The sequence below is a fragment of the Syngnathoides biaculeatus genome, chromosome 16 (genome assembly GCF_019802595.1).
Source record: "Syngnathoides biaculeatus isolate LvHL_M chromosome 16, ASM1980259v1, whole genome shotgun sequence".
Classification (NCBI taxonomy): domain Eukaryota; kingdom Metazoa; phylum Chordata; class Actinopteri; order Syngnathiformes; family Syngnathidae; genus Syngnathoides; species Syngnathoides biaculeatus.
The window spans coordinates 14,674,184-14,700,286 of NC_084655.1; the positions used below are offsets into that span (position 1 = coordinate 14,674,184).

Here is a 26,103-nt window from a genome sequence, read left to right on the forward strand (position 1 = left end):
AAAACAGGGGGAAAAAATCCTGTTTTTTTTTTTTAAGTGTTCCAGCAAGAGGCGCTGTCCTGGCAGGTTGCGGTCCTTTGGGTGCTGGTTCTGCTTCCCGGGAGGTCGGAGAGGCCTGATGAGGCAGCAGTGGCGGTGGCAGTGCGGCGGGGTCGAGCGCGCTTCCAAGACTCAACATCATTCTCTCCCGCCCCCTGCCTCAGGAATGGCTCATCATCTGCATAATAGCACAAAGAAACACACCGCTTGCCACAATCATTTGACACACTCATCTTTTACACTTTGATTCTCTTTTTTCAAATATATGAAATGAAACAAGGAACACAATTATGAGTCACATTAGGTTGACAGATTTTTTTTTTTATTTGTCTCCCATTGGGAGAAATTTGTCTTACGGCACAAAGGACAGTTGGATACGGCACAGTAATGAATGCCAACAATCATTAAAGTTGGATTTTTATGGTTTTTGTACGACAACTTTCTACTTTTACCTCCCACTTTTGAAAACTGATTCAGTATCTGAACTTTCTACTTCTTACGAGTGTCGGGAACAATAAAACGACGCAATCAGATATCCGTTCGTAGAGGCGAAAGATACGACGGTATCGGTAGCAGATCTAAAATCGATATAAAATCCACCAATCGGTTGGACGGCTGTGGACCCGATATCCCGAGGCGAGGAATCGATCGCCTGAGGGTTGACATTTTTCATCATCCCTGCTACTTTTAGTGCCATTATTTCAACATCAAAGAGTCGCTACGCAGCGATTGGCTTGCGACCAGTACAGCGTGTCCCCCGCCTCTCACCCAAAGCTAGCTGGGATAGGCTTCAGGACACAGGCAGCCCGAGTGACGAAGGGCATCTGGCATAAAAACTGTGCCAAAGAAATATGATCGTTTCATCTGAGATGACACGCTGTGGCGACCCCTTTCGGGACAAGCTGAAAGAAACTCAATATTATTCATCATTTTATATTTTTCACTGTGCCATGAAGCAAAAAGACAAGTGGTCTTTTGCATGTTTGGAAAAAGGGATAGACATCCATCCTGAACCGTATCGTACTGTTCCGCCCTTAAAAATGTCGTATCTGAATCCAATCCTAACCTCTATCTAGATATGTCGGCCTCGTGCCAGAGATTTCAACCCTGCTTCTGTCAAGATAGGATTGCTATATCGTCCAACCTCTGTGGAAGACATAAAGTCAAAGTCAACTGTGGACGAGATCTTCATCGATTGAAATCTTCGGGTCTTATTAGACGGAAAAGACATGGGGAAAAGAGCTTGTAAGCGTAGTAACAACATCCAAACTCCCCCACAGGGAGCCTGAGATTTGAACCTGGAACCTTTCTTCTGTGAGGCTATGCGCCCTATGATGGAGTGGAATGGAATGGACCAATCTGGGGATATCCCTCCTCAAATGCGATAGTCTTCAACCCTGAATAGGATAAGCAGAATAGAAATTGGATGGTGTGTAAATTTGCCGTTTGGTTTGGCTCAAAAACCTTTGCACTATCTCACCAAAGACAAACCGTTGCCAATTATGGACGAATTGACCAAGACCTCGTCTGGTCAAGCGGTCTCACGGTTCGTTACAAACGGCAGTTAAAGCACCTAAAACAGACTACAGGTGATATTGTGAAATTTTGTGTCGGTATTTTTCAAAAATGCCAAGAAACAAAACTGGTTTTAATCAGTATAGAACGTAGCTATACCCTTATGTAAACGTGAGAGTTACCTCAACCGAGTTGACTTAATTTACCATATTTTTTCCACAAATGTTCAACTTAATGTTCGTTTAAAATTAACTGAAGGTAGCTCACATTGAAGTGTTCTTCCTGTCTTGTGCTCTTTATTACATTCAATTTTGTCCTTAAAGGCAATGTTATAAATAGCCATAGAACGACACATTAGTCATGCTTCATTGCAAAGCTTCATCATTGAAATTGTAATTATCTATCACAGGCGTCAAAGATAAGTTTATTGGGGTCAATCATGACTGCCCCCACTATTCTCTGTCCTGAATATAAAATAGAAAGCACCTGCTGTAGGCATAGCAAGGAAATTACTCCAAAGAAACACTATACAAGCTCCTTTATGCAGATTAACTTTGCAAACAAATCGCTGTTCGTTATTTAATGTGAAATGCATATTCAAAAGAAAGACAAACTATATCTGTCACCACTGAGTAAGAGGAAATATGAGCTTGGAAACTAAAACGAGACTTCCTATTTGAATGCCATTCGGTGGCTCAGTCATGTTCTTTTACGACGGTTTTCCTCCCACATTCCAAAGACTTTTGACCTGCTCCAATTACTCGCAACACAACAGACGACAAATTAAGGGATGTGAAGGATGGATTTTAATCTAGTTTGTCTTTGGACTGATTTTGATTGGGAAAAGTCCCTCTTCTCTTACTGAGGTTCGGTCACATCACTTAAGAGACCAACCAGATCAATAAATGGAAGAGTGAACTACGCAACGCTAGCTTGACAAGAATAGCTAGCCGTTGTGAAAACGATTCCGTTCTGTAAAGTTCTGCAAACATGCACGCTAAGCTCTTTAGGGGCTTCCATTGTTCACGGGCTGCTAGTCGCTGTGGCCTTGATTTCCTCGTTGGATCGTGATTATCATCTCGATCCTTGGCAAGATTTTAAAGTATCCGCCCATCCATTTTCTACCCTTATCCTGCTCAGAGTCACACGTGAGTTGACTATCTCAGTCAATTACGCTAACATGCATGCTTCTGAAATGTGGAAAGACCCAGAGAAAACTTTTGACTGTGAGGCAGGATTGTTAGCCAAAAAGTCACAGTACACATTCAAATGGCTTTGTGTAAAGTTTCATTTCGATTGAAGACAAGGGTGTCAAGGTCATTTTTCTCACGGGCCACATTGTTGTTCCAGTTTCCCTCAGAGGGCCGTTTTGACTGTGGAACAAAAATATTTAATCATCTCATCATATTTACATCAATATATGAACTAGTTTTGGAATTAGAAATCAAGGGTAATGTGTTTTTCAACTACTTGTGGTTGGTAACACAAAAATGCTTATAATATCTCAACTTTATCATTTATGATATCCATCCATCCATTATCTACCGCTTTTCTGGGTCGGGTCACGGGGGAAGTAGCTTCAGTAGGGAAATCCAGACTTCCCTTTCCCCAGCCACTTCTTCCAGCTCTTCCGGAGAGATCCTGAGGCTTTCCCAAGCCAGCCGAGAGACGTAGTCTCTCCAGCGTGTCCTGGGTTGTCCTCGGGGTCTCTTTCTGGGGGGAGATGCCCGGAACATCTCACTAGGGAGGTGTCCAGGAGGCATGCGAATCAGATGTCCCACCCACCTCATCTGGCTCCTCTCAATGCGGAGGAGCAGCGGCTCAACACTGAGCGTCTCCAGGAAGACCGAGTTTCTCACCCCAACTCTAAGGGAGAGCCATACACCCTGCGGAGGAAACTCATTTCGGCCTCTCGCATCCAGGTTCTTGTTCTTTTGGTCACGAGCCACAACTCATGCCCATAGATGAGGGTAGGAAAATACATCAACTAGTAAATTGAGAGCTTTGCCTTTCGACTTAGCTCCCTCTTTAGCACAATGGACCGATACAAAGTCCATATCACTGCAGACGCTGCACCGATCTGTCTGTCGATCTCCCGCTCCAGTCTTCCCTCGCTTGTGAACAAGACCCCAAGTTACTTGAACTCCTCCACTTGGGGAAGGATCTCATCCCTGACCTGGAGAGGGCACGCCACCCTTTTCCGACTGAGGACCATAGTCTCGGATTTGGAGGTGCTGATTCTCATCCCAGCCGCTTCACACTCGGCTGCAAATTGCTCCAGTGAGATCTGGAGATCACAGCTTGATGAAGCCAACAGAACCACATCATCTGCAAAGAGCAGAGATGCGATGCTGAGGCCAGCAAACCGGACACCCTCTACGCCTCGGCTGCGCCTAGAAATTCTGTCCATAAAAGTTATGAACAAAATCGGTGACAAAGGGCAACCTTGGCAGAGTCCAACTTTCTCCGGAAATGGGTCTGACTTATTGCCGGCAATGCGGACCAATTTCTGACAGCGGTCGTACGGGGGCCGAACAGCTCGTATCAGGTGGTTCGGTACCCCATACTCCCGAAGAACCCCCCACAGGAGTCCCCAAGGCACACGGTCGAATGCCTTCTCCAAGTCCACTAAACACATATAGACTGGTTGGGTGAACTCCCATGCACCGTCGAGGATCTGGAGCTGGTCCACTGTTCCACAGCCAAGACATTTATGATATATGACAATTTGAAACTTTGGTAAAGATTGATACAAGAATCATTGAAATTGACACTCTAGATTTGGCTTCATGGGCCACATAAGATATGGTGGGAGATCTGGCCCCCGGGCCTTGAGTTTGACACCTGTGATTTAAGCTATGTATATATTTAAAATACGTCTATAAAATTCAGCTTTTAGACTGTTGCATAATAGGCATTTACCCAGTTTCTATTGCTGGATACTGACTGCTCTTGTTACCTCAGAGCCACCAGCAGCCAAGCTATCAGGAATATAAGGGTGTCTGCAAATCTGCAAATATCACAGGAGTTATTCTAAGAGTCACGACCTTTTGATGCTCACTTGTGTTTTGGGAACTTTTTTCAAACAATGATTCTGACTCTGCAAGTTCAAATCAGCCGAGCCAGCCCGGCCCCAGAATAGAATGGCAGCCACTCTCATCGAGCCTAGGTACAAAAATTGCCCCCCAAAAAAATTCTTAAATTGTGAATATAAAGCATGCCAGCTTTTATTCCACTCAAATCATGCTTAGCTGCATAATAGGATGCCATTGTTTGTCTAAGGAGAGTCAGTTGAGGAAACGGTATGAGCTATAGAGCTAAATTTACTTCTCAGCTAAGGCCACCAGCACCCCAACAACAACAAAAAGTAAATGGAACAGAATCAAGTTTTGTGATTTGAAGTCATAGAAGTTTACAGGCTGAAGGAGTTGTAACCCGAAAGTGACCTCAGAGCCTTCTCGCTGTGAGGCAACCATACTAAATACCAGAGGTGGGAGTAAGTCACATATGTGTAAGTCATAAGGAAGTCTCAAGTCTTACCCTTCAAGTTTCAGGCAAGTCCCAAGTTTATGGCAAAAAAAAATAAATAAATAAAAACAACTAAGTCTTGTTGAGTCCCCACTAAAACTGAGTTGAAGCATTATTTCTGTTAAATAAGCTATACTTTATTCACAGCATATATTAAACATTAGCCACTTCCCAATATAGGTTTTAATGGTTCAAAACAACTCTACTTATCGTCCATTACTTTGTCTTCTCAATTCAGGTTCTCAACACTTGAAGCTTAGCATCGGCTTGTTAAACTGTGTACTGCACTTCAATTTATTGCTTTTATTGTGGTGGCTGACGTGAGATGTCGTAGTTGTTTCTCATCTCTGAGCTGCAAACCTTGCACACTACCTTTCTCTTTTTTTTCCCAATTTTATGACTAAACTTCTTTCTCACTGTTCAGCGTTTCAGGGATACAATCTTGGCTCAGGCCTTCCAATGTGAGCTCCCAGAATCACATGTTTTGGTGTTTTTTTCCAGGTGTTCCCGCTTCCTCCCACATTCCAAAACTCTGCATGTTAGGTTCATTAGACTTTAAATGTGGGTGTGCAGGGTTGTTTGTATGTCACTGATTGGCGACCAGTCCAAGGTGTGCCCACCTCGTGTCCAGGGTCCCCCGTGACCCTGAGGACAATTCATCGCTATGCCAAATGGGTCGATGGATGTGCAAAATGGTCACCTTCAGAGGAATAATGGCTTCCCAATGGGATGATACCTGCCCAGATTTTATAGTCTTGACACTTGATTTTTTTTCTTGTTTTTTTTTGGGGGGGGGGGTCCATAAAAGTATGTATGCTTGATAATTAGTCCTATGGGGCACACTGGTCTACTGTAAATTACGGACAGAATTTGAGTTCCACATTATTCCCATTTCATTTCATGGTTGTACGTGCACACTTTCATATATATATACACGATGGACTGTACATGCATGTGTTCAGACAAAGAATGAATGCTAGTGCACATGAAGATACCCCACAACCCCCCACCCCCTCTTACATATTGGCTAACACACACACTGTCCCGAACTGACAATCATTTTGGCCACAAGCGTAAGACAGAGGACCCTCTATGTTTGGCAGGCGAGTGAGAAATGACAGCACTGGGCCAAATATTTAAGAGCTTTTCAGAAGATCCGGAGAAGGTCACAGCACCGTGAACCAATCTTCGGCCGAACAATGATGGCATTTGATTTCTTGCGTTTTTCCGTTGACGGCAGAAAGACTTCAGTGGTTAATTTGACACAGTCGAGTTGTCTCCCCACGGTCAGACGTTGCAGATGAAAAACAGGAATCCACTGTATTTGTATTGTACAAAAGGATCGTGGGTGTGTGTCGCTCCCTCCCCGTGAATTGGAGCGCTCGAAGGTGCACACGCGTGTGAGCTGAATGGCCGTCAAGAAGACGAACTTAATTAACAGCGCAGAAAGAGCCTCATCTGCGCGCGTGTGTGTGTGGAAGATAAGAGAGGATCGTGTAGACCAAACGGACTGGGGGCAAGTCGTCAGCTGGGCCCTGCAGCCTCGCTCGTGGCCTCCTCACGCTGACTCAGGTTTCTTAATTCCAAGGGCAGCAATGTAGTTGTACTGGATCAAAAGATGAAAAACAGCTGGACGCAGGTGCAGACACCAGCACTTTTTTTACCTTTCAAAAGCTAGCATCTTCCTTTTCTACGTTTTTTATTCCATTGCTATTTGTTGTCACTTCGAGAAAACAAACACATTGACAAGAGAGCGATGGTGAGGGAAGTGACCCGGTTCAGCATTTTGCTTGAAAATATTCTAAAAAAAACAAGAGTTGGTTTTCTGTGAACAATTTGGGAAGTTGTCCAAGTTTTAATAGGCTATATAGTTGACTTTATCCATCCATTTTCTTTGCCACTTGTCCTCACGAGGGTCGCGGGGAGAGCTGGAGCTTATCCCAGATTTCAAGGGGCAGGAGGGGGGGTACACCCTGAACTGGTTGCCAGCCAATTGCAGGGCAGATAGAGACAAACAGCCGCACTCACAGTCACACCTAGGGGCAATTTAGAGTGTCCAATTAATGTTTCATGTTTTTTGGGATGTGGGAGGAAACCGGAGTGCCCGGAGAAAATCCACGCAGGCACGGGGAGAACATGCAAGCTCCGCACAGGCGGGGCCGGGATTGAATCAGGGTCCTCAGAACTATGAGGCCACAGTTCTTCCCACATCCCAAAAACATGCAACATTAATTGGACACTCTAAATTGCCCCTAGGTGTGATTGTGAGTGCGATTGGTTGTCTGTCTCCATGTGCACTGGATTGGCCGGGAACCAGTTCAGGGTGTACCCCGCCTCCTGCCCATTGACAGCTGGGATAGGCTCGAGCACTCCCCGCGACCCTCGTGAGGATAAGCGACAAAGAAAATGGATGGATGGATTATCAACATTGGTCATTTCTGTAATATTAATACACAAGTATGCTGTTTAATGAAAATTGTAGTCATTGTTATTATGTAACTATTATTGCTGTCCGTGATACTTCAAATGTGCTTTTTTTTTCAAATATATAGCATATTATTTATCTATTTAAGATCTCATCTGAGATATAAAGTAGGTTCCTGCTTAATTGTGACCCCAATTAAGACGAAAGCTACTTAAAAAAAATAATTATGAATTAAGATGTTTACTTCAGAAAATGTAAAACAACAATGTGGTTAAATTTTTTTGCCCAATTAATTTAAGCACGGTAAACCAGGTCGGCTCTAGGTATAAAAAGGTGACTACAGGTTGAAATTCCACATTCCTGATCAGAAATATAAGAGCTCACTGACACTAAAAGTGTTTGCATTAAAGCACTTCAAAATCCTGAATCATCTCATCTCATTTTTATGGCAGGTGGTCAAAAATGTCAAGTGTCCAAAGCACTCCGTAAGGATTTCAAGAACTTTGTAAAACATTAGTGCTGTGGAATTTATAAATCACCTCATCGATTCCTCCATCTAGTGTGCTGTAGATATGAGATTTATATCAGTATTAATCAATTTTATCTCCCGCAGGAAACGTCCAGTGAAGCAACGTGGAATGAGCGAACCATGTGACGGAGCACTGCGGCACAGAATCTGTCAGCATGAGCAAACGGATGAGTCCAAGTAAGAGCGTGAGAGACTGACAGTGAGGAATTGTTGGAATGCCCTCTCCAGAGCTGCATTCAGAAATGGGAAAAAAGAGAGAGAGAGAGAGAGAGAGAGAGAGAGAAAGAGGAAGGGCCACTAAGGTGTTCAGAAAGATGTCACGAAAAGAATTATAATGGGGGGTTGGGGACAGAAAGTTTGCCATTAAGAATGGAAAATTGTGTGTTGAGGCAAAGGCCTCATTCAGTCACATATTTCTAACACAACTTTGAAGAAGTGAATGTAAATGTGGCGCCCTGAGATATCATCCATCCATTTTCTTAGCCGCTTATCCTCACAAGGGTCACGGGAGTGCTGGAGCCAATCCCAGCTGTCAACAGGGAGGAGGCAGGGTACACCCTGTACTGGTGGCCAGCCAATCACAGGGCACATCGAGACAAACATTGACAATCACACCTTGGGGCAATTTAGAGTGTCCAATTAATGTTGCATGTTTCGGGGATGTGGGAGGAACCCGGAGTACCCGGAGAAACCCCGGAGAACATGCAAACTCCACACAGGTGGGGCCGGGATCAAACCCTGGACCTCGGAACTGTGAGGCCAACACTTTCCAGCTGATCCACCGTGCCACCCCTTGAGATACTAGTTTATTTTTTTCCATGGCCACGCTCAGAACTTAAATCACTCATGCTTCAAATCATCTTTTCTCCCTGAAATGAATGGAAATGCCATTCATCTGTTCCAAAAATGTGGTTTTTGGGGGGGCGGGAGGGGGGGGTTTATAGATTTATATGTTTTATGTTAAAAATGTCCTAAGCTGTCCCTCCCCCCACACAGGCTTCCACCATAACCTTTAGGTTCCTTCTGGGAAGATGCTGTGCTCCTCACAATTGTCTGTCAAGAATCACATGTCGATATTATGTAGCGTGTGTGTGTGTCTGTGTGCGATTAACTAAGTATTGAAAACAGTATAAGTTGCATGTGTGTGCGGATGTCATTGGTGTTTTGTGGAGATCCAGCGACAAGGAACCGCACAATATAGTATAAACATCTCAGTGGGGAATGGCTGATGGAGTATTTTCTCTGCCAGCCTGCCCTCATCATTCCGCATCACAGGGAGCATTCACGGTCTCCCCAGGACTGGATTTATACTCTGGACCCACGCTCGGCAAGTCGTTCGCTATGTGGTGAGTGTATAACGTATTGTAATAACTGCTAAATGGGGCAAATAAATTCAAGTCATGAATGGGGGAGGAATTTACAAAGTCATTCAAGTGTGCACATGCCTCAGTGTTTCTTCTCAGTTGTGTGTCCCAACTTGTCAAGCGGGGTCAAATAAGGATAAATGCACTTGCTTTCGTTACTGCATTGAAATAAATACTGTAAATCTACTTAAAGGGGGGGGGTGGCTGTTTGCGGACTTGTCCATTGTTGCAGCAAAGACTTTGGGTTTGGGAGCATAATGTCGTCGGGCGATGGGTTAGGGTGGGACTGAACCAAGGAGAGATGGCATGCATGCCGGGAAGGAAAAGAAAGAAGGGGTGGAAGGGGGGAAGGTTGGACCGTTAAACGGGGTTACAGGTGTATTTATAAACGTCGGGCTAAAAATGCCAGCATGTTTCTGTGTAGGCCGAGCCTCCTCCCTCTTATTCCTGTTTACAAGATGGCTTCCTGATGACGTTGTCTGAGTGTGTCACGCTCTGTCATCTGCTATTCCTCTTAAAATTGACGATGCTTTTGCAGTGTGTGTCATTTTGCTCATCAACCACCAATGCAATATTTTAGATTAATATTTTTTTCTCATTTTCTTTTCAATAATTACTTTGGCTGACAAGGTAAAGTTTTTTATTATTGATTGATTGATTTTTTTAATATCTCTCTATCCATACAGAAGTAGTGCTAAAATAGTTTATATTTATAATAAATGAAGCTAGAATATAGAAATGGTCTCAGAAAAAAATGAACAAAATTAATCATCCAGATCCAGTGTGTGGCAGCACGGTGGTTCAACTTGTAAAGCGCTGGCCTCACAGTTCTGAGGTCCCGGGTTCAATTCCAGACCCGCCTGTGTGGAGTTTGCATGTTGTCCCCGTGCCTGTGTGGGTTTTCTCCCGGCACTCCGGTTTCCTCGCATATCCCAAAAATATGCAACGTTAACTGGACACTCTAAATTGCCCCTAGGTGTGACTGGCAACCAGTTCAGGGTGTACCCTGCCTCCTGCCCATTGACAGCTGGGATAGGCACCAGTCCAGCTCTCCCCTGACCCTCGTGAGTATAAGCGGTAAAGAAAATGGATGGATGGATGGATCCAGTATGTGTAAAGAAAACATCCATCCATGGGAACATGGAGACAAACAGCCGCACTCACAGTCACACCTAGGGGGCAATTTAGAGTGTCCAATTAATGTCGCATGTTTTGTGGATATGGGAGGAAACCAGAGTGCCGGGAGAAAACCCACACAGGCACAGGGAGAACATGCAAACTCCACACAGGCGAGTCCGGAATTGATTCCAGGTCCTCAGAACTGCGAGGCCAACGCTTTACCAGCTGCCCCACCGTGCTGCCGTCAGGAAAACAGTTTTTGGGAATTTTCTTTTTATTCACAGTTTTATTCTTTTTATCTATGACAGCAAATTAAGAGGAAATGTAATCAGATTCCTCATCTATTAAAGTACATTTGACAGGTAAGCAGGCACTCATAGTACAACTCATAAAAGAGCTGATCTGAGTTTAGCGTCAACCTGCAGCAAGTTTTCGGATGAGTGGAAACGACACTTATGGAGTACTGTATAACGCAACTAATTTTAGGATTCGGCTTTGATTGCTTCATGGTGCCACTCTGGCTAAGCTAGTTATTTTTGATCAGCAAATAGAGTACATCTGAGTTACAGCTTGGCTCCATGTTGAAGTCTACTTCTCTAAAGCCACTCTATTTACGCTTGTGCTTTATTTCTATTTGCTGCTGGGGAATAAATGGGATAGTATATTTTCGAGGGGTTATATTTGGGGTAAGTTGGTTTCCCTACTGTATGTTCCACCTGTACGGCAGCATAAAGTGTTGACTGTGATACGTCGATGAGGCGTTTTGGGCCATCTAAACAATCGTAAATTATTAATATGTACTAAATGTGTTGGCTTTGACCGGGTAGAGAGGAAATATCAATATTCACAACTCTTCATGATGCTCTAATGCCTCCTTGTTAAGCACCTTTTGGCTCAACAGTCACATTACATTCATTTGTACCGATCACCTTTTATCGTTTTTATAGTCCTCAAGACTTTGTTTGGTCTGTTCAAATAAAAATAAAGGCAATGATGAAGATCCAGCAAAAGTCATGAAATTCAACTTCAGAGGTAATTAATGTGACCGCCTCGAGCTTTTTCTTTGGCACACGGCTGTGCAGCTGTGAGCTTAAAAGCTGCAACGCCTCCTCGTGTCATAAATTACAAAGATGTCAAGTCCTCCCCACGGATTCTTGAAAGGCTTTCCTATGCGGAGGGGAACGTGCACACCTGTATTCCACCCATCTCTGCACAAACATGCACGTGTATAAATACGCGCCTAAATCCTTTCAATGAGAAGACACACATGCCCGCATTTAAAGTATTCCTTTTCATTGACGGTATTCATCATTATTCAGTTTTTATATGTAGCGCGCGACATCGCTGAGCGCCCTGTAATCAAAGTGATCAGACTTGTCCAGGCAGCACAGTTGTGGCACAGAAACAAACCGTATCCCAAAATACCTTCAACGTTTTGTAATGTACTCACGGAATAAAAGAGAGAGAAGACATTCTGGTTTGTTTGTTAAAAAAAAAAAAAAAAAAAAAAAGCAGAAACAAATCCAGGAGGCTTGCACTCGAAGGGAAAGGACATTTAATTTAACACGTGTATTGCATTGATGTGGCCAGGTTGGTGGCATACAGGTGTGAGGCACAAAGGGAAAAATGGAAGGGGAAAGTGTTTTGGGATAAAGGAAGTAATGGTTTGGTAGGGGAGGAGAGGAAATGTGAGGTGTGCTGCTAATGAGAGGCTGAGCAAAAGGTCTTAGTTGTTATACAGATAAGGAGAGTGGAAACGGGGAAATCCAAGTTTTACCCCCCAGAAGGCACAGTTGGGGCGAGGATGGGTGTGAGTGAAGAGGAGGAGGGGGAGATGGTGGAGGTGGGGGTGGGAGGTGCAGGCAATAAAGATGCCACTGGTTGACTGCTGATGAAGGTCGTTGAGTGCGAGCCTGCCTGGCGTCGACTGTGGCAGTGATTTCCCCCTCCTACGGTGCATACAATGAAAATTGTGTCTGAAAACAATGCCATGCGCACAGACAGAGTGGGAAGGCTGCATGGCAGCCGAGTGGGGGAACTGTGGCAAGGATATGATGTCTGGACAACGGCAACGGACCCGGCTTTCCACTTTGGGAGGGGTTCGTCTGCTTTTCTCAGTGAACCAGTGACACATTGTCAAGAGTCTTGCAAAAAGCACATTTTTGTCTGTTAGTTCCTAGCAAACAATGGGCTCTAGTTCAACCTATATAAAGACAATGACCAATGAGCAAAACTGAGAAATACTGATATGTCATTCCAGTTACAGAACGAGGTCACGTATTTTGGAGAGAAACGGGTGCAGTGAGATATTGTGGGGAAAATAAGTACTTACTCTAATCCAGGATGGATTTTGCAAGTTTTCCCACATATAAAGAATGGCGAGGTCTGTAATTTTCATCATAGGCAGACTTTGACTGTGAGAGAAAGAATCTTGAAAGAAAACAGAATATGACTTTGTGATTTTTAAATAATTTAACTTCTGTTGCATGAAGTAAGTATTTCATACATTGGAAAAATAGAAGTGAATATTTTGTGCAGAATTGTTTCCTTGCAATTGCAAAGATCAAACATTTCCTGGGATTCTTGATCTTGTGTGCACGCACTGCAACAAGAATTTTGGCACACTCCTCCAAATAAATATTCTTCAGTTCTTTCATGTATCAGAGCTGTCCCTCGGCAACATGGAACTATTTTCAACTGCGTTTGGGTCTGGAGATTGGCGAGGCCATTCCAAGACCTCGAGATGCTGCTCACTAAGTTACTTCTCAGCTGCTCAGGCTGTACGTTTCGGGTCATTGACATGCTGGAAGACCCAACCAGGATCTATCTTCCGTGCTCTTACTGAGGGAAGGAGGTTTAGCAAAAAAAAAAAAAATCCACCTAATCATGGCCTTATCCAACCTTTCATCAATATTCTCCAGTCGTCCAGTCCCCTTTGTACAGAAGCGCCCCAAAGCATGATGTTTAACCACGACACTTCACAGTTAGGATGGTGGTCTTGGTTTTGTACTCGTTTTTTATCCCCACCAAACACGGTTGGATGAGTTCCCATGTAAAAAATAATAATAATAAAAAAATGAAAAGTAGGCGCCACAGTGGAGCAGCTGGTAAAGGATTGGCCTCACAGTTCTGGGGACCCGGGTTCGATCCCGTCCACACCTGTGTGGTGTTTGCATGTTCTCCCTGTGCCTGCATGGGTTTTCTCCGGGCAATCCGGTTTCCTCCCACATCCCAAAAACATGCAACATAAATTGGACACTATATTCCCCCTCGGTGTGATTGTGAGTGCGACTGTTTGTCTCTATGTGCCCTGCGATTGCCTGGCAACCAGTTCAGGGTGTACCCAGCCTCCTGCCCATTGAAAGGGATATGCTCCAACGCCCCCTGCGATCCTCATGAGGATAAGCAGCAAAGAAATGAAATGAAATGAAAATAAAAAGTTTGATTTTGGTCTCATATCACACATATATGGCTTTCTCCCATAGCTGATCTAGATTATCAAGATGGTCAAACTGAAGATGGGCCTGGACACATTCTGGCTTCTGCTGTGTGCACCTTAGCCACCTTCAGGTAGACATACAGTACATGGAAACAGTCACCAGTCCTCAGTAAACTGCAGTATTAGTAATTATTCTTAGATGAAAGCAAATATACATCTGTTAGTATTATCTGTTTACATGTGTTGCACCACTATTTGTCCTCAAACAGCATCACCGATCTTTCACCTTTGAATGGAGATTTGTATTGTTGGTTAGCAATGAGCTCAGTGGACTTTCCAAACATAAAGCTATGTGGCTGTTTTAATTATGCAACATGTAATTCTCCTTGTTTATTTATTTGAACAGTACACAAACTGGGAGTGATGGTCAACAGCTTCGAGCCTCTTTTTAAGCATTTTTCTCTATCTGCCAAACTACTGCTAGTTGTAAAGTTAGCTGAAAAGAGTTTACTGCCTGCAAACGGAGCTCATATCACAAATTTTTGTTGTCAAGTCAAAGCGAAAAAATTATCCAAACGATGACATATATTTTGAAGGGCTTGTAAGTTTGGTCACTTGTATCTCAAAGCAAAACAATATTACTTTGGTGCTTGCTTGTGTCAACTTGGTGCCAAAGAACTACCATAATTTCCGGCCTACAAGCCGCGATTTTTTTTCCCACGCTTTCAACACTGCGGTTTATGGGGTGATGCGGCTAATTTGTGCATATTTTCTAATGGCCGCAAAGGGGTGCTCGAGCGGAGATGGTAAGAGTGAGACCTGAATATATGTCCCGAGGAAGTGACTTTTACCGGCCATCTTAGTGCTGCTCTGGCGTTAGCACTGTGCTAGCGTGTTGCTGCTGTGTTACTGCCATGTCTCAGTGATTTTTACCGGTAAGTTTTTTTTTGTTTGCCCTGTCAGCATCGCACTAGCATTAGTATCGCGCTAGCGTTAAACTCTTTCTGTGTACCGTATATATCTGTAAATATCTCATGTTTCAATGTGGATTTCAATGTGGGGACTTGCGGCTTTTACACAGCTGCGGCGTATGTATGTACCAAATGGTATTTCCTTTACAAATGTACTGGGTGAGGCTTATAACCAGGTGCGCTCTGTAGGCTGGGAATTACGGTATCTTTATATGAGGTGAGGAGTTTTGTTTAATCACACCATAGCTTTGCTGCCACCTTGTGGGATCAATAGAAACCCCTTGTTAACCATTTTGGGGGGAGACACTTCCTCAAAGATTTCCACTTTGTTGTTGGTAGTTGGTCCATATGCAGCCTGAATAGCGGGGGTGCAGTACACAAGCATCCAGCTTTAAGAGGTGGCACATGTGACCTCGCTGAGTTTGTTTGTGAGTGTCTGAATGAGAGCTGTGATGCACAGCAGATCCAGTGTGGGTGTGCGCACTGGGTTTTACTCTTCTCCTGGCATTCAATAAACTGTGACTCACCTGTCCCTGTCCCCCATCTGAGGGCTTTACGGTGACTATATTGGAAAAAGTTGGGAAAAATGTGGCATAAAAAGGCTAAGGACAATGAACTACAATAAAACGAGGAGATACAACAGTAGCAATGAATGTTTAGTATATGGACAACGGATGTCTTGGGGACCAAGACTTGCAAAAAGAGGCCAGTCCCTGACAACAGATGTGATTTGAATCCACAAACCAGCACAATGATGCTTCACTGACGTAGAAACCGGAACTTTCTCTTCCTCGGCCTTCTTCCTGGACTCTGGCGAAGCCTTCAACGGCAGCTGCTTCTCTCTCACTTTTCCCTCGTTCAATCTCCTCCCCATCCTGCCTCCCCCCCATCTGGGTTTGTTTGTTCTCCCTCAGCTCCCAGGTGTTTTCCTGCACGACAACCTTCTCTTCCGGTCTGACTCAGGTAGAGAAATCCAAGGCTTCCTGTCACCACGCAAACTATATGTCGGAACGTGCTTCATAACCATTACACACTATGAATATTTCAGAACTAGATAGACACAGCCTCGAATAGACAAACACACACACGCACACACATATATGCAGTACATACACATGCCAATACACAGACGTCGCCCCGCTCCCAAAGTCATTCTCCCTCATCCAACAATAACACAACAAACCTTTCTTCCTGTGCACGGAGGAACAATAGTAGGATAGCTTTGATGGCCAAAGGTAGTGTGTTGTAGCCGTTCCCTTATCAGTTCCGACATCGCCAAACCAGCAACGGATCCAGGCCGTCGTACGGAAAACTTTATCCTCACCCACTGTCAGGATGTCAGCATATTTGCGTGAGTGGACAGACTAGAAAAATCAATTCTCTAATGAGGCAATACAGTGTTCGTGATCTTTGTGAATGTTACGAGTATTTACTCCATTACTAACCATACAGTAAGCCCAGAATAAAACGGCACTAATCACCTGCTGCTTTTTTTTTTATTTAACGCTATGATTATAAATATATGTTGACACCAAAAAGGTGATATAATATCGTATGACTTTCACAAAATATAGAAATATAACAATTTGTCCATGAATCCATTTTTTCAGCGCTTGTTTAACTTTAGGTTGCTGGTGAGCTTGAGCTGATCCCAGCTCACTTTGAATGAGTGGCACGTAGAAAAACCAGGACTGACGCTCAGATTTACACCTATCGACAATCCATGTTTTGGCTCAAACATCACATATGGAAAAAATAAAAAGATAATATTTGTACATATCGCAATAAATAAAGCATGCACACAGCAACACCACGCGTACGCACACACACACAGTTGCTCTCTGCCCTTCTCTCATTTTTCTCTGTTGTCTCACTCTCTCCTTCATCATCAATACAGCCATTGATTCAGTGAGGAGCGCACTTTATGGTGCCAGGGTCAGGGGAGCTGTGTTGGGATATCAGTTGCCCGGGACAACAGCCCACCCCCGCATCCCACATGGAGCCCATGTCCCCATTGTTCCTATACTTTCTGTAAACCAAGCGATGTATTGCACGCATGTGTGTGTCGCTCGGGTGGACAGGATGTCTGTTTAAATGTGTGTGTGTGTGTGTGTGTTGTGTGTGTGTGTGTGTGTGTGTGGTGTGTGTGTGTGTGTGTGGTGTGTGTGTGTGTGTGTGTGTTATGCGTGGGAGAAAGGAGGCGATGAGTCATGGGACACATACCACCAGCACACAAGAGCTCCCCCTGTTGCCGGGGCAGGGGAAACCCGGTGGTGTGGGTGTATTGTCTGGAAGAACAAAGCTGACGGTGACATCACAGGACGCGTTTCTCCTACACCCGTCATCGGAATTGGTCAGGGCAGATATTTAAGAAGAAAGGGGAGGGAACTGTCTTACTCCTGTACATGTTTTTGTCTCTTTTTTTTTTCTTGTGTGGAATTATTGCTGAAGTTAAGTGACTGGATTCAACTTTTAATTTCACAGGCTAGCATGAGCTGCTTTACAAATTGACCGTTGAGAAAAACAGAGTTCTGGTTCAGTGAAACCATTTCATGCACGCTTGCATGACAGTAAAATTGCTAATTTGAAATTACATCACTAACTCACAAATAATAACTTTTAGAGATAAGCCACAGACAGACAGACTTTAGATGTCTTTCCACTTCATTTAATTTAGGTTTTGCATCTATTATCTCCATTAAAGTGATGAGACTAAATGAATAGCATAGTCAGAATCTATCCATCCATTTCATTTCATTTCATCTTTGTCCTCATTAGGGTTACGGGTGAAGTGGAGACTATCCCATTTTACTTTGGACAAGAGTCTAGACCTACACCCTGGACCGGTCTGGAGTCATTCACAGGGCACTTAGAATGTTTACTTTAAAAACTACAGAAAAGAAAGTTTGGACAGTGACATGCTGGCGACATTTTGTCACGTCGCTAAGCAATGCAATTAACTCTTCACAAAATTTACCTTATGGAAGGGATATTTTCCACAGAAACTTCACAGTATATTGTTTTGTTTTTTTTTTTATTTGACTGAGATTATCATCAAGGCCAATTAGTGAACTATAAAAAAAATAGCCTCCAGAAATTATGATCCGATCTACTGTACGCTTTTTTGACCAAGGCCATCAGAACGGGTTGTTGGAGGGTGCAGGCAGCGTGTGTTCAATTCCCGCTCAGTGATGCTCTCAATATGTACCCTGTGACTGACTGATGAGCAGTTCAGGGTGTGGTCTGCCTTTGGTCTAATGTTCGCTGGGATACCATCCTGCAACCCTCGTTAGGATAAATGGCTCAGAAGATGGATGGATGATTAGTATAGGGTTCAACTCCCAAAGGGGTAATCTTTTCTGGGTTTTTCCAGAGATGATTCATCTGCACGCCTTGTCCGGGACAAGTGGAATAGCCTACAGCCACACGAAATTAACGTTTTGCCAAAAATCCACTTATAAGAAAAGCCACAAACTGACCAATGCTAATGTGAAGCAATGCTAAGAATGGAGACCCTGGCTGACAACATGGGATCCATATCCCATGTGACCATGCGACCACATCAATGCGTTCAAACAATGTTCCCATTTTGTCATCTAAGGCTTTAGTCTGAGACAGGCTAGAGTGCACCTGCGGTCCTAATGAGGATACGGCGGCACGGAAAAATGGCTTGATAGATGAGTAGTCACTCTTTTAAACCATTTTAATGCCACTTTTCCATGGTATTGATACCAAATTTTGTAATTGATGACAAATACACCTTATAAAAATATTTATAATATTATGAGAAGGCACGGTGGAGCAGCCAGAAAGCGTTTGCCTCACAGTTGTAATAGTTGTACTGATGACAATAACTAGAAATTATGAGTGCTGAAAAATTGTACGGCTAGGTACCAAAGGAAAAAAAATAAGTCTACTACAAATCTGGTTGATACATCGCACCAAAATGTCCAATTCCTCGACATAAAGTAGATCTGTTTATCTATGCCCCTCTAGACTGTTACTATGAGGATTCAGTTTTCACAATAGGATTAAATTAAGTAATGTCATGGCATCTTTACTATAGTGTATGAGTCACATTAAATCTTCTATTAGAAAAAGTCACGATATCAAGTGTTGAAGCTTGGAAAAGCGTGAACGAACCCGTTCTGAATTAATATTCACAGACCACCATTCATTTTGAATTCATCTTCACGACATCGAGCATGAGGACAGGACACTTGTACATGCGGCAAGTCATACGCTCACTCTCATGCATGCACATGTGCACTCACACAGCAGGGAGAGGAAACTGCAACACAATGATAAGGTCTGGGAACACAATGGGCTCAGCAGTGCACAGACAGAAGCCAGGACCAGTTTAGCTCGGAAAGGTCAACAAGCCTCTCCAGGCTTCATTCAGTTCCCCCAGTTATTATTGTTCCACATTATAATGATTACTCTGATGGCCTTTATTTTGCATCTGTAGGAGACATCCGGAAATACCAATGAAATATGAAAATGCGGGCCGGCTTGGAGAGGACGGGGGAAAGGGTTAGTTGTTTTGGAGGGAACTCGTTTGACGTCAAGCGTCCCGTGAACAGGCCCAACCTTGGACGGGACTTGCAGGTTCATCTGAGATCCATTATAATGCCCTTGTGGCTGGGACTATATTAAATGAACTGTTAAATGTATTACGAGAAAACGATGACATCGCTGCACAAGTACTGCAGTAGCGGTAAACATCTTAAATAAAGTAGCAATCCAAAAATAGTGCCGACATCCCACCTTTGCAGTATGTTGAAATGTACCTGAAAATGGATGGATGGGTGGGTGGCTAAAGGATGAATGGATCCACCAATAATGACATGTTTGTTGGCCTTCCTTGCTCTCCAAAACATTATGTGGAAGTCATTCCAGCTATTTTTAGTGTCCTGTAATTTGTTAGTGGGTATATCTATTTGTACGTTTGGCTCTTTGGGCATCATCTGACTGCGACAGTGATGTATTATAATATTTACATATTATTTGAGGACATTCTTTTAATGATACTGGTCAAGCGTTCCCATTATAATTGAGACCTCTTCAACTCAGGACTGGAATGCGTCGACCCGGTCCAAATCCTCTTTGAAGTGGTCAATTAAGGAGCCGTGCAAGGCAGAGCAGAATGTCACAACTCTTTCATAGTCATAATCCATGCATTTATGTTTTGTCAGGACACGCACACTCACACACTCACAGCCAATGCATTAAAAAGGAGAGCATGATCCTTTGATTTTTTTATTTGCTAATCACCGGTGAGCCTGGAAGTTTGTCACAGACATGGTGCAATTAGTCCATTATTTCAAACCCTTTCGTGTGCTATTCTGCTTCAGTCTTGTAAAATTACATATCACAGCTCTTTCATGACAACAAGAAAAGATGGCAGCATCCAGTTTGGGCCTCATTTGCAATCTGGACATTTGTGGCGAGAGATAATATAACACCGTATTCCAATGGCATTGGCACCAATTTAAAAAGGTGGCATGACTTCAAAAGGAAGCCTTAGTTTACTTTCAATTAATGTTTCATGCTATTAAACCTCAGCTGTGCCAACTATTTTCCCTTTCTGAAAAGCCTCCAAGCAATCCAAACCTCTGGGGGGGGTGCAGCTAAACTTGAGAACATGTTGCCAGCCTCTAAAAACAGCACGATTATAAACAGAAATCATTGGTAATGGCAGCCATTCCTACTTGGACAGACATTTCTCACCATCTAATGTTGCGCCAGGAGATTTCATGCTGATCTTTAATAGGACTATTGGTATTTTTTTCCTTATTATTATGAGCGAGATACTTTAGTTGGACAAAATAATAGTTTCAGACACCTGCAAAGTAAACTATAAAAACAAGTAACAAGGGAACTGACGTGAGCGTGGCTTGGTAGTGGAAGGAGGAGCCACACTTGAATGTGCGTTCGCTTTCTGACCAGCTTGTTAAAAGCTCTTTTCACCCCCGCCCCAACACCTCCAGTTTCCCACCACCGCTACCCCTCCATCTTCCTTTGGCTCTCCTTCTTACGCGATCAACAATAGTCTATTCTGCGGTGTCCCGTGCGAGTGGACACACACCCAAAGCCAAGGCCGCGATGCAAGGGGAGATTGTTGGGCGGTGGCCAACCGGGAGGGACACCAGCGCTCCATTCTGGTCTGAGAAATGAAATCCTGCCTCCGCACTGGTGATCCTACCAGTGCAGCCTCTGAAAACCCAAATACCGTATTGTATACAGGCTCATCATTAAGAGACTTACAACTATGAAATTACTTGAAAGTAACAATATCTAGTATCTTCAACTTTCAAACAACAGCATGGATATACTCAGTCATATCCGAAAAGGAAGACCTGGGCACCTGGAATCTGAACTGAAAAAAATGTTTCATTCAGATGGGACACTTTATGATGACATCACGCCACATCCAAAAGGAGATATGGTAGCAAAATCATCACAGAGTGACGACAGCAAAACATTTTGCCTGAGCTCTACAGGGAAAACAGCACGGAGGAGAAAATGGAGGAATTAATAATGAATGTAGTCTCAGTGTCTCAAACTCAAAGGAAACTGATGTTTGGATCACAACCTTGTCAAAAGGGCACAGCGACTGGAGAGAGATTGAAATGACTTTGTATGTCCAAGGATGGTTGAAAGTTACGAGAAATGTGGTTTTAAATTGCCGAAGAACAGAATATATGTGCATGAATGTGAGGGGCAGAGCAGGAAAAGTGAAGCTCCAGGGAGAAGAGAGAAGGTGTCCGTTGCTCTATATGACAGAAGAGTCTCCGCTAGGATGAAGGGCAAAGTTTATAAAACAGTAGTGAGGGCGGCCATGATGTACGGAATAGAGACAGTGGCACTGAAGAGACAACAGGAAGCAAAACTGGAGGTGGCAGAAATGAAGATGCTGAGGTTCTCACTCAGACTGAGCAGGTCGGATAGGATTAGAAATGAGCTCATTAGAGGGACAGCCAAAGTTGGATGTTTTGGAGACAAGGTTTGAGAGAGCAGACTTGGTTGGACATGTTCAGAGGTGAGAGAGTAAGTTTATTGGTAGAAGGGTGCTGAGGATGGAGCTGCCAGGCAAAAGAGTGACAGGAAGACCAAAGAAAAGGTTGATGGATGTCTGGAGGGAGGACATGAGGACAGTGCATGTTCGAGAGGAGGATGCACGAGATAGCCTTAGATGGAAAAAGTTGACACGCTGTGGCGACACCTAATGGGACAAGCCAAAAGGAAAAGAAGAAGATATATTCATTACCTTAAAGTAAGATATAGCATAGCACAGACACTAGGCTACTTCCTGTTCAGTCCTTTAGGAACTAACACCAAATACGGGCAAGCTTGTGCAGTGCCGCCATTGCCCTCCTGCACCATACTGCCCCCCTACCCTGTTGGGTGCACCACTCAAACTAAGTGCACTGTCGTGTGGAAGGACCTTATCCCTGCTGACTTTGAGTAAGAGCCCCACAATTGCAGGATACAGTAAATACTGTTTGGACAAACATCTATTCACGCTAACTCATAAGACCTACGAGTCTTCAGTTAACCATTGGAGGAAGCTGGAGCACCTGAAGAACGACGACGTAAGCACTGAAGGTTCTACAGAGAAGTCAAGCAGTAACAGGAACATTTAAAGGGTGATGTCGATTCATTGCTGATCGAGTATTTTGGTTTGAGGACCAGTCAGAACTGCTTGCTGCGCGAATTCATCCGGCGCCGTCACTGATTTTAACTTGTCTTCTTTTTCCGAATGTGCGGCTTTGGTAAGTCGCACTGAAGCAGAAACAAAACAGAGTCAAACCCGATTTTGAGCAATGTCCCTCAACGGCATCGGCGATGGGTCGATGTTGACTTGACTTTTATCCCCTTCGTGTTTACTTTTTCAATAGGTGTAAAAGTGGATTTCGAAATTCTAAAACTTAGTCAATGTAGAATGTATCTGCATTTTTGTTTAAGTTTGAAGCAGTGAAAAGGACTGGAATCGTTGCATTTATGCCCAATGTTTTCATCACACCAACTGTAAGGAGAGACTATAAGCAAAAAAAAAAAAAAAAAAAAAGCCCACTTATTTCTAAGGTGTACTTTCATCTGCCTGGTTATTGGAGCACCAAAAGGCCCCCACCTTCTCTTGCATCCCAAAACGCACACACATTTACACAATACAAGCTTTTATCACCAAAGGCTAAAGGTCGACGTATAGCCGTTCGTCACAATCATGACGACCTGCTACCCAGACGTGTCACAGAGGGAGCCCCTTACATACACACACACACACTCACACGCAGGCGCATGTGAGCCTTTAAAATGCCAGACTTGCTTCATTGTTTGATAACGTAACGATATCCGACAGTCAGCCTAATTATATAATTATCTCTTGTCTGATTACGCCCGAGTAGCCTAGACGAGGGAGGGCCTTTGTGTGGTCGCATGGAATGCGGTGCGCTTGGCATTTTTCAGCAAAAGGGCATCTTTTGCGATGCCGCCGCCAAAAGGGCTGTGGGGTGAGATCACGGCTGCTGGTGCCCACTCCTTGTCTTCTTTTCTCTCCTCTAAGCGTGTCTCGCTCAGTCCATCATCACCCTAGGACTTGCCTAATATGTCAGCTGCTTCTATAGGCCTCTCTATCTGTCTCCCCATCTAATGCTTTCACTTGTGGACAATTCAATCTCTATTCTAAAATCCCCCCCACGCCACCCCCTCACTCCCATTGCCCCCTGCCTCCCGCCTCCTCCTCAACGCAACCTCCTAATCATGCTCCCAATTGCTGACCTCCTCATCCTTTCTAAGCCTTGGAAATTTGGCAGAGGCAGCTTTCTTGCAGATAAAGTGGCCTTTCCAGGTGGAATGCGCAGGATTTGGCTCTGCGGTGATAAAAGTCGACAGGTTGCAGTGTTAAGGTGAAGCGGATTGGCTCAGAGGGTCTGTAGCAGTGTTGGATAGTGGACTTGGAAGTAAGTCCGCCATCTCTTGATAGGACTGTTGCTTTTGTTTCTGTTCAAGGGAGTCGAGCCCAAGCATGTGTTCGGAGAGATTAGAGTACATGCATAGAAAGCAGGTCCGCGACTACCTCCTTTCTGAATCCAAGTCAAAAGCAACAAGGCGGGCGTCACATAAACTATGTTCTCCACCATTACAATGAAGGACCCAGACCTTTTGCTGACATTTACATCAAGGGCCTCCTCGACTTTGCGCATCGCTACTGGTGATTTTATGAGTGTTCAGTACTTTATCGGAGGCCTTTTATTCCTAATAATGAAAACAGCAGGATTGGGGGTGTTTTGGCACCAGAAGACTCCCTCTGAATTCCTGGATATGAATTGCAGTATAATTTAAGAACATTTTGTCATTTTAACAGCTCTCAGCAAGATAGAAAACTTTACTTTTTTTTTTTTTTTTTTACTACTATCATCCCAATGTGAGATGAACTCCTGGTTGCTAAAATTGGGTTTAAAATTCATCTATTCAACCAACTATTATACAAAATTGCATTTTCAAGTCTGTTTCCATGTAAATGTCAAAAAAAAAAAAACATTCCCTTAAATCTGACATCGTAAACAAGCAGTTTAGGCAAAATAATCGGTACAGAGATTACCGCAGAACACTAACAACTAATGGCTCTTGAGAAATTCCCATAGAATTCCAGGCTGTGCCCGTTTGTCAAAGGCCCCCTGTAGTCATCACGCAGCATGGACTATGTGAAAGAATGCTGTCAGGATATAGTGGCACACTGGGGGCCAAGCATTCTCTTTTTAAGCTCGGTCTCTGTGCAAGCCTCAAGTGAATTTAAAAAATGCATCAGTAAGATACATATAAATACAAATTTGGTTACAGTGTCAAAATAAACTGAGTTGGATGAAGGTATGGTTGTGTGGGAGTTCGCCCTCCCCCCCAACTTCATCAGCCCTCACTAAATATGGTTTTCACGGGAAGTATTTTCACATTTTTACACCACAGCACTCCTCCTGGCGAGTCCAGAAATTGGTTGTACAGTATTGTTCCAGCTACTGCTATTGTTGGATTATTTTAGGAAAACCTCTGGGAAAATCAATTACCAATTGGAGCAGAATTTGTATGCTGTAGATTTTGTAGGTAGTTGTTCTCATTACGTTAGAAGGAAACGTTTTTTTTTTTCCACTGCCGTTCCCCTTCATCTATTGTCCAGTCAGCTGACAGATGGAGGGGAAGACTAGGGCAGACATTTCCTGGTATTATTTGATAATATCCACTAATCATGACTTAATTTTGTATTCTGTAGAATGTATATCATAAGGGGGAAAAATCAAAAGGTCTTTGTTTGTTTGGAGAAGAAAATAGCTCATCATTATTATTATTCGTTTATTCACTAATCATACTAGTGCAGCCGAACTGTATGTAATGCAATTTAAATCTACTGTATTACATTTATTTTGTATGGGGGAAACGGACTGGCCAATTGACAGTGAAATTGTGCCACCATGTGTTAATATGCATTACTGCTACATCCAATTCATGTAGTACTTTATGGAATAATACTATGAGGGCACCTGGAGGAAACGCATACAGCCCTGGGGAGAACATGAAAACGCCACAAATCAAGAACGCTCTTGCCGTCGGGAAACAGTGCAAAGATTACCACTCACCACAAACTGCATGCAGAAGTAGTCCAGCCCATCAATGGCACAATACCAGGAATACAAAAGGAACTGAGCTCAGTCTCAAAGGTACAGAATTGCCGAGAGCTGCAGCCACAAAGTAACGGCAAAGCACTACTTTTGGCTATGGCCGAGCTATATGAATCCTCCTCCCCTGACTTCAGCATCAATTCCTTGGCAGGAAGATGACATAAAATGGCGTCAAAGCAATACTTAATTCACAGCTCTATGACCTGCACACAAAACACAGAATGAGTTCGCTTTTATGAATTATGAAGAACGATTCTTTTTAAAAAAAAAAAAAATCTTCAACTCGGCGGAGTAGCTCTACCTTGTATCCTCAAAAGGAGACCTTCTTTTTAGACTGATATCTTTTGAGTCATTTGTGCCACATTTAATTTGCTCCTTCCTTGCGCTAATCTCAAAGAAAAGGGTGGACGAAAAGTATTACATGAAATTACTCGTATTAAACGAATAAAGTATTAAACCACTGCCAAGAAAAAAGGCAATTAAAAAAAATCTTCTGGTGAA

General features: G+C 43.5%; 1 long non-coding RNA gene across 1 annotated transcript; it reads right to left on the reverse strand.

Annotated features, from left to right (window-relative positions):
• Window positions 1–93: 93 nt before the first annotated feature.
• LOC133514924 (uncharacterized) lies at window positions 94–25,830 on the reverse strand. The gene is made up of 4 exons (XR_009798896.1): window positions 25,561–25,830; window positions 1,338–1,436; window positions 1,106–1,185; window positions 94–217 (listed from the first exon to the last, which is right to left on the reverse strand). It is a non-coding gene; the product is annotated as an uncharacterized LOC133514924 (long non-coding RNA).
• Between the last annotated feature and the right edge of the window lie 273 nt (window positions 25,831–26,103).